Raw genomic sequence first — 9,087 nt, 5'->3', positions numbered from 1 at the left:
AGGTCTTTTCCCCAGCAGAGACGGAGGCACAGCTCCACTGAAGTTAATGGAGCCAGACTGATTGACACCAGTGGAGAAGCCAGCTCAGGATTCAACTGTTTTAATACCGAACAGATTTCACGTGGATTCCAATTTCAACACAGTACACCTCCCCTCAGGTACTCATTTGGTATTTTGCAAGGCTAATTTGTACTAAACATAAAATATGCATGCTCGATATTGTCTACGGCACTAAAGTGTCCAAACTACCCATGCATGCCCAAGTCAGGCTCCCCTGTACACTCTGGAGTCATAAGAAAATGCTATAATAGGCATACCTGTGCATTTGGGAACACACCTGAAAACTTACAAAAACATTTCCAACTGCTTACTGAGCCTTTAATTGCAGGCACTGATGTGTTGACTCCCCATGCAACTGCACAACAATTAGATATATTTGCACGCCTACAAATTCTGAGTTTTAGCACATTTTTATTTCAGCAAGAACTCAAATCCCACCTGAGCAGGGCAGGAAAACTTCTTGCCTAAGGTTTGGGTTTTTTTTCTAAAATGGGGAAGACTGGAAGTAAATGACAGTCAGAGCTCCTGAGTTCCACCTTTCCTTTCCATCACACCAGCAGAGCACACTCTAAGCCCTGGGAATTACATTTCTATCTGAGGCAAAGTCAAATGACACAACCTAGTGCCAAGCAGCACTGCTTCCTTGCCAAGAGCTGCAGGAGGCTTTCTGTCTGTTGTAAGGCAAAGGCAGGTTGCCTGCTCTTCCTGTGTGCAATTCTCTGCATTTTGGTTATACTATGTTAAAAGCAAGGAGGGTTACACACTGACATCTCAAACAGAATGTACTGCTGAATCTGGGCTGGGTGAGCAAGAGAGTAGAATTCAAACTTGTAAATTAGGAAAATTATTATTTTGCACCAGATTTGCTGCCTTACTAATTCCCTCCCAACGGGAGCCATAAAAATTCTGTCTGAAGAAAATACAATTCACAGGTCAGATAGAAAAATCAAAAGCTTTAAACCCTCAGAAGCAGCCCCATCTGGTGAGCAGAGGAGAGGCCAAGGCGAATCCATTCCCCATTCTTTCTGGTGGGTAACCTGACATCACCTGAAGCCGTTAATAGCCCTGAAGTTCCCTGGCTATTTCTTGCCTGGTAAACAACTTCTGGAAGATGAGATTTCTTCTTAGTTTAAGATGCAAAATCTTTTCACTGGCCCTACCAGCCCTACTGTGCTGTCAGGAAGCCCTATCATGTCTCTGAGCTCAGGAAATGGAGCAATCTGGGGCTTGGCACATCCGTAACAAGATGACTACCTCCAAAGCACATACTTCAGTTTGGATGCCTAGGGAACAAGGTAAGTCACCGCTGGCCAAAGACCTAGACTTTATAATCAACTTCCTGACAGCCTCAAGAGAGTAATTTCAAGAGCAGTCTTAGGCTCCTTCCTCTATTTCAGCTTCCTTTTTTCAAATCTCATATAGCATTAATTCTGAAGCAGGAACCATACCGCTTCTAGGTCAATTCCTTGCAATAAAAACACAGGTAAAATTCAACAAAGGGTATTATGTTTATCCTGGCAATAACTGGAAACTGCTTAATGACTAAAATGTTAGGAGTAGCAAAACAAGGCAGCCAGAATAAGGAGTTAAGAAGGGCAAATTCAAGAGAGGAAGGCCTCAGCATGAGAGGCAAATCTGCAAAGGTGGACAAGCAAGTGGAGAAAGCTCTCTGCCAGCTCCGACTGTCTGAGAGCTCAGGAGCAGCCAGGGACCCAAAGGAACAGTGTGACTTCAAACTGCACCAAATTTAATGTGATAGAGGCAGAGGTCCAGCTTGGACATGTAGTTCATCATTAAATGAAGAGTGGCACCAGCATCTCACCAGTGCAAAGGAGCACCAGAAAACAGTTTACTTTATAAAATGGAACTAAACAGGTTATGGGGGCTGTTGTGACTGCTGTATACAACCTCACCGCATCATGTGAGGTTTTTATCCTTCCAAGAGAAAAAAATATTGGCAGACAGTGAGATGCACACCCTTAGCCTTCATATAAGTCATGACATCTTGCACAATAACTTGTCCAGGGGAATTATTTCAGCCTCCTGTCATGGGGTTAAACTTATCAAAGACTTTGCAATACAAGGTACCTGACCATCTCAGCAACTCAACAGTATTAAGACAAACTGCTACAGCTATATTCCACTCTATATTCAAGCCATAGCCTACATAATTTTCACTGTTAAGAAGCCTGGCTAGAAGAGCCCTCTGATCTTGTCACTATGATCTATATTTATTTTTTTTTTAAAACAAATGTTCTATGATTAATTCCTCTCTCTTAAAAAAGCATGATGATGAAATCTGTGATTTAATTCCTCTGCAGTTATAGCTCTGACTACAGCCTAGAGTTCAAAATATTCTTTGTCGACTATCACAGGTTCTACTGAGCATAGATCTTTTGCTGCCAAAGATTTCATGTGAAGTTGAATTTTAAGTACTAGCAGTAGATTAGCTTGGCAAAGGGAAGTACTATTAGGCATTCAACAACTGTTCACACACAGCCTGGAACATAAAAATTGAGCTGATGAAACCGACAGCTTGACAGAGAAAGAAAGACCAGGAACACATCCCCATCATCAATTTTTTTCCAGAGAGAGCTCCGAGACAGCAAGCAAAGAAAATAGATCACCCCCCAGTAATAACAAAGAAAGCAGGCTGGATTTAGGTTCGGTTCAAAACCAGTGCAGGCTAACACCACACCACATCTGTGCAACAAGAGATTACTCTGGGACTGATCCAGGGAATGGCAGAGGTCCATGCTCACAGCAGCTCTCGGTCAGTAACGAGCTCCCCTTTTTCTCAAGGTTCAGACCTCAAGTGGAAAGTTAAAATGCTGTAAAGAGACCTTTTAGTTGTCTACAATTCATAAAATACCTTGCAAAAAAACATCTTTCATGTTCAAATCCCTGAGACATTGATGGATTTTAAGGGTTTAGCATTCAAAAAGAATTTAAGGGTCTTATGTTCAAATGGAGAAGCCCTTTTTGTAGGCATCCAGAATTGCCTTTGTATTTTGGTGGTTACAGTATGATCATTAACTGATGCACACGTTTTAAAAGTATAAAATACAAAACAAAATCAAACTTTCCAGTTTTGTCTTTAAGCAGCATTTTACTTAGGAATTTTTACTAATGCAGCACACATATTTTTTTCTCCTCAAACTATTTTGCAACACCTTTGGTAATTTTTGGTGGAGGAAATAACATCTGTAACCAAAAGAATACCAAAATCCTCCTTGCTTTTTAAGCCTGTATAATTTCTGAGATAGTCCCCAAACTTTTGGTTCAATTAAAATAACTAACAGTGACAAAGCTTTATCTGCAGATGAGAAATGTGGATGATGAGGCCCATCTAATTGATTCAGCTTCACAGACAAAAGCACTATGCTGAGATTTAAAATTGCTCCTTACATAACCATGGACCCATGAAACCAAAAAAAGTTGAATCATGCTTACAAGAAAGAAGGCAGGCCCAGATATACAATCCAGAAGTGGAGAGTTATGGAGCAGGGATGAGAAAAGGCTGGTTGCCAAAGCTAGTACGTAGAAGGAGAGAAGCACAAAGAAGAGCCAGGACTATTATATGACTGTAAAAGGTCATGCTAATGGAGGTCAGGTACACCCACACAGGAAGAACATGTCAAGACTCTACAGAAGTCCTGTAGTGAGGCTGTCATAGCACAGGGTGAGGAAATGTTGTCTTAAAGGCAAGATTTAAGCCAAGGAGAACCCACAGGGCATCTTCTGCAATATTTATGAAGAATGAAGTAGTCATTTTTAGCCCTTAAGAAAATTAAGTATCAGTATAAAGTGAAACTTCATGAAGTTCTGTTCCTAATAGAAAAAATATGTGCTTTCAAAGTACCAGTTTATTGCCCTGATTTTAGGTATATATTTCAGAAGAAATAAATGACACCAGAAAAATCTGTTTCTCCCCATTGACTACAACAGGAGCCTTAACTTATCCAGCCTTCATCCAAACGTCTGCAGGGTCAGCTAAACTCTACCCATTCAGCCTGAAAGGAAATTAAGAGAATAAGGAATAGAACTACCCATTTTGGATAGTTTCAAGTGTCCTTTTCCAAAAAGGACAGAATCATGTTTCTCTAGTAAATTTTTTTTCCATGTGTTTTTCAACAAAGGGTCCTTCAAAATGGAAATAGCTCCATGATGTCCACATGCAAATGTCTATATGCTTAGAGTGGATTAAAATCTGCAGGTCATCAACATTTTACCTCTGACTAGTTTAGACTAGACAACTGTGAACAGGTCAGAAATGAGTACAATGCAGGTATGTTAATATCATCAGCTACTAATTTCTAAGCTAAGAAAGTTTAAATTCAAAACGCTTTTTCTGGATCTGTAGCAAAATTTAGGCCTTCAGAATAAGATACCTAACTCTCACTAAATCTTACTCATGCACACTGATTCTAAAAAGCAAAATTTTTTGCCATAAAATGCACCTAAACCAGATATAGTCAATACCACAAACCTTTGGTCAAAACAGGTGATGCACTAGCACCAATAATGCAAATTCCATCCTGTATGGGCAACAGGTAGCTTCCCTGTTCTCCGAAAATACATCTTGAAGGAGTATTATCTTCTGTACCCATATGGGGTAATGGTTGGACTTAATCTTAAAGATCTTTTCCAACCTGGTTAATTCCATGATTTTATGCCTGGTCTCTCCCGAGTTCAACATTAACATCATGACCTCATTTTATCTGTGAAGCTGATAATTGATTTATCTTTACTGAAACCAGGAACCTTGCTGCTATCCATGCTAGACTGGCCTGGATTTAAACTACTGGCAGAGATGATGATTATTTCTCACTCCTATTAACAATTTACTAAGCCATGCATTGCTTCCCCTTCATGGTTGAGATATAGCTAATGTATTTTAGGTACACATCTAACATTGTCTTAGAACCATGCAAAGAGCAATAAGAACATTAGCAGAAAGTGTGTGATTAAGTAGAGACGCCTCTGCCTCTACATGCTCATTTTCAGAACACTTTAATTGAATTTCCTGATGTGAAGAGAGATAGTTCTGGTCATCTACTCTGTGCCTGTTGCCTTGGAAAAAAGCCTGCAATAGGATGCCATAGTCTGTTTTAACAGCAGATATGGAGTGATATTGGAAGAATAAAAGGGAAGAGTAGGCCTGTGTAATGTTCCCCTCTTACAGAGTTACTTAATACAGCACAAACAGATCATCACAAAGGTTATGATTTCCAGAGAAATCAGACATGCAAAACCAACACAGATCTCTTGCCCCAATGCAGAGTGCACTGCCAAACCCTTCATGTGACAATAATACATTTTCCACTCAGGCTACAAATTCCCTGTCACAGTCCTACTGCCGTGGTACAAGATGTTCCAGGGACATCAATAGATTTGGTTCTGCATTTCTAGAACTCCCTGACTTGTCTACTCTTTCACTTTGAAACTAAGGTCCTTTCCAACCCTAACTATTCTATGATTCTGTGTTTCTTAAACTAACTCTCACTTTGATGCCTGGTGAAAACAGAATGATCAAGCTAAAAGAACATCTCCAAAAACACTGGCCACTAAACCACTCTGCAGCAAAAATAAGGCAGATATTTCAAGACAAGTACACAGACCTACAGGCAAGATTTGTTTTCTCAGCATCTCTCATTTAAATGGAAAAGTCTGGCACCATTACCAGAAATACAACAAATTCAGGCTATTTGAATTGTTGAGACAGGAATAATGCACTGCAAAGGAAAGAAGCCTTCTGCAAGAGCTTCCCAACAGCAATGCCTGATTTATAGTAACATAGGGTACCTTGTTTGCCTGTGGACCTTATATAAGCCAGTGTTTTGCAGAGCAAAGCAGCACACCAGAACTCCAACAGTACATTTGTTCACAGGTGTTATTTCCCATATATAAAATTGACTCACAAAAACACCTGCAGGACACAGTACCAGAGAACTGAAGCCAGCATAATGAGAGTGTAGGCTCAGGTGATGGGAGATGATGTTGAAGAAATCAAAGGACAAAAGAATTAGCATTCCAGGTCCTTCACTCTACCATTCAACAACCCACCAGCATGTCTTGTTCTCTTGTTCTAGCCATGTGCCAGCAAACTCAGGGCTTGGGTAAGTGGCTTCTCAACATGCTTTGGTCCTGGTTTCCTCCAGCATTCAGACTTCAGTGGGGAAGGGGGAGTCTGTACAGCAGAAATTTCAGGAACAGCTAAGATTGTTTTGCTGTGCAAAAATATTTGTGCTGGTTTTAAGTGAGTTCTGGAGAAGCTCCCCTTCTTATTTCAAAATTTATGCTCTCTGACACAACTGAAATTATATATTTTCATACAAAAACGATCCGTATTAAGCTTTAAATGTTATGAAATGTGCATGGAAGTGATCAGATGAGGGAACAAAGCAGCTTCCTCTGGAGTACCATAATAAGAAATGAAGCACTTCTCATTTTGCTCAAGAAACACCTGCTTCAGAAACACATTTGCATCAGCAAAACAATCGAATACCTTTTCCACTGTCTCAGAGGTTGGCTGGGAGTAGACACAGAAGGATACTAAGTCAGCGGGGACTCAGAAGACACCTCACAGCTGAGCCATGGTGCGTTAACGGGGTCTTACCTGAAGCAACAAAAACCTGCCTGCGCTTGGGATTTTTGCATAGGCAGACGCACAAACCCACCATGAATAATAGATACCTCTTTCTTGCTTTTAATACTAAGCTCATGCTTTTCATGTATAAAAAATAACTGTGTTTCAGCAGTGGCTGTTGCAGTGACCTCCACAAGACTTTTAATCAAATCTTGTATATAGCTGAGGCTTCAGAGATTATTTGATTTCTTCTCAGCAAAGAACAAGGCAGCTCTTGTTTCAATTAATAATTCCAATCTCGCACAACACTGTGTAATCAAAAAATGAAAGAGGCCCTACAATGTAAAAAAAAAAATTAACTCAGTAATTAAAATAAAGATTAAAAATATCCTGGAATCCTTATGTGGCCATAGCAGTAGAAATACACCTCAAGATACCATAGCAACACTTCCTCTCTTATTATTAAGTATATTAAGTCTCTGGCAGGCTTATAAGATGCCAGTCAACACAGACGTATTTTGGGCATCACTCCTTATTCATTCCTCCGCTCCTTTCTTGAACTTGTCATATTGAAACACTAGAGGTCAGCCTCCCAAAGAAAACTAACCTCTGCTCTGCTTCAAATCCGTGAGGAATTACGGGACTCGGACTTCATCACGTTCAGAAGCAGCACTGGAGATGCAGTGATCAGCAGAGTGCCAGGCTTAAACCACACAAACAAACACAAGGGCATCAGACCAAATGAATGGTTTTGTTCCTAAAGCCCATCTTTGAGTACGTGCCTGATGGGGATTGAACCGGCTAAACAAGTATGAATTTTGCATTATATTCCACAGACACCTGTGTGAAGCTGGGAGCTGTCAAGCACACAGACTGAATAAACAGAAGGTTCTGTTGTATTTTGCCCAAGACAGGGAATTCAGGTTCCCCTTTTTGGCCATTTTTGATGTACAGGAATCTCCAAAAGGTAGAAGGCTAACACGAAAAGAAGTGTTTGTTAAAGGTAACAAAATGCTCACTGGCCCATAGAAAGAAAAGCTGGGTTTCTTGCAGAGAGAAAAATACTTTGTTTCTTTGTTTGTTCTAATTAGCACTGTTGTGTTTCCAAAGATAAATCACACATAAACCAACCTGATCTCCCACCCAGGTGAAAATGAATGGATCTGTGGACAACAGGAGAGCAATGCATGTCATTTACTTCAGCTTTAGTTCTTGACACTCTCCCCCAGAGCAGTCATATATTCAGGTTTTACACCTTACATGAAATGCATGGATGACTACATATACAAAAACAGCAAGATGGGCAAGCTCATAGGGCAGATTGGTGGATCAAACTCCACCTGGAGGTAGCAAGCAAAGCATTATTGAAGCCTATCCTGGGATTTGTCCTCCACATCTTCATCTGAGACCCAGAGGAAGGGAGCCATGGAGGCCACTCTCATTAGGCTTGCATGGGCCACCAAATCAGTCATGATGTCATGATAGGGAGCAGTTAATACACTCAAAGGCAGGACTGCTGTTTGGAGCATCAAGAATCTTGTGAAACTCAGCAAGGACCAATGCCAAGTCCTGGACCTGGGAAGGAGGATCCCCTCACAAGGGCGTAGCCTGCAGCTCTGTGGAAAAAGGACATTTGGTCTCAGAAGACACCAAATCAGATGTTGGTCAGCAAGGACCCCTGGCAGCAGTGAAAGCCAAGAACATCCTGGGCTGCATTACCAGCAGCACACCTGGTACATCCAGGGCAGTGATTCTCAGTGCTTGCTACACCACGTCTAGAACGTGGCATCCAATTCTGGGGCCTCCAATACAACTCAGGCACCAGTAAATGGGAAGAAGTACAGTGGAGGGCCGCTGTGATGATTGGTGCCTGGAGCACTTGCTCTGCAAGGAGAGCTGAGGGAGCAGGGCTTGTTCAGCTTAGAGAAGAGGTGGTGTTGAGGGAAAGAATAGCAGTCTGCCACCATCTCTGACAATGTTCCAAAGAACGCAGATCAAAGGCCTTCACAGTGCTGTGGCAGCATGAGGGGCAATAGGTATAAATTGAAACAAGAAGGAAAAACTCTTTTACCCTGGGATGCTTAAGCAGTGACAGAGATTGTACAGGGATGTGCAGACTCAATTACTGGACATTTTTAGGGTCCTGAGTAGCCCAACTTCTCTGCCCAGCTGACCTTTCTTTAAGCTCGAGTTTGGGTAAGGAACTCCTGAGGTTCCCCCCCAGTGTGAACGGCTTTATGATTTTTCATTTCAGGATATGCTGTTTGAAAAGTTTGTAACAGACATTCCCTTCTTTCATCCTCAAGCTTCGCTATGAATTTATATAGTTTCCCAAACTGGAGAATTATAAAATAGGCTATCTCAGTTACTCTACCATTACTCTAACACCGTCACTCATTCTATTTCAGGTTGAAAGGCTTTACACAAAAGTAAAGCTT

General features: G+C 41.2%; 1 long non-coding RNA gene across 1 annotated transcript in view; it reads right to left on the bottom strand.

The window, feature by feature from the left end:
* Nucleotides 1-2,090: 2,090 nt before the first annotated feature.
* Nucleotides 2,091-9,087, bottom strand: part of LOC130596020 (uncharacterized) — a 72,744-nt gene continuing 65,747 nt past the window's right edge. Inside the window, exon 3 of the long non-coding RNA XR_008971440.1 lies at nucleotides 2,091-2,870. This is a non-coding gene — a long non-coding RNA (uncharacterized LOC130596020). The remainder of the gene's footprint in view (nucleotides 2,871-9,087) is intronic.

The sequence above is a fragment of the Pezoporus wallicus genome, unplaced genomic scaffold (assembly GCF_028554395.1).
Source record: "Pezoporus wallicus isolate ANWC-B61680 ecotype Strahan unplaced genomic scaffold, APGP_CSIRO_Pwel_v1 contig_7553, whole genome shotgun sequence".
Classification (NCBI taxonomy): Eukaryota; Metazoa; Chordata; class Aves; order Psittaciformes; family Psittacidae; genus Pezoporus; species Pezoporus wallicus.
The sequence above is the reverse complement of the archived record's forward strand: the minus strand, read 5'-3'. Positions and strand labels throughout refer to the sequence as shown.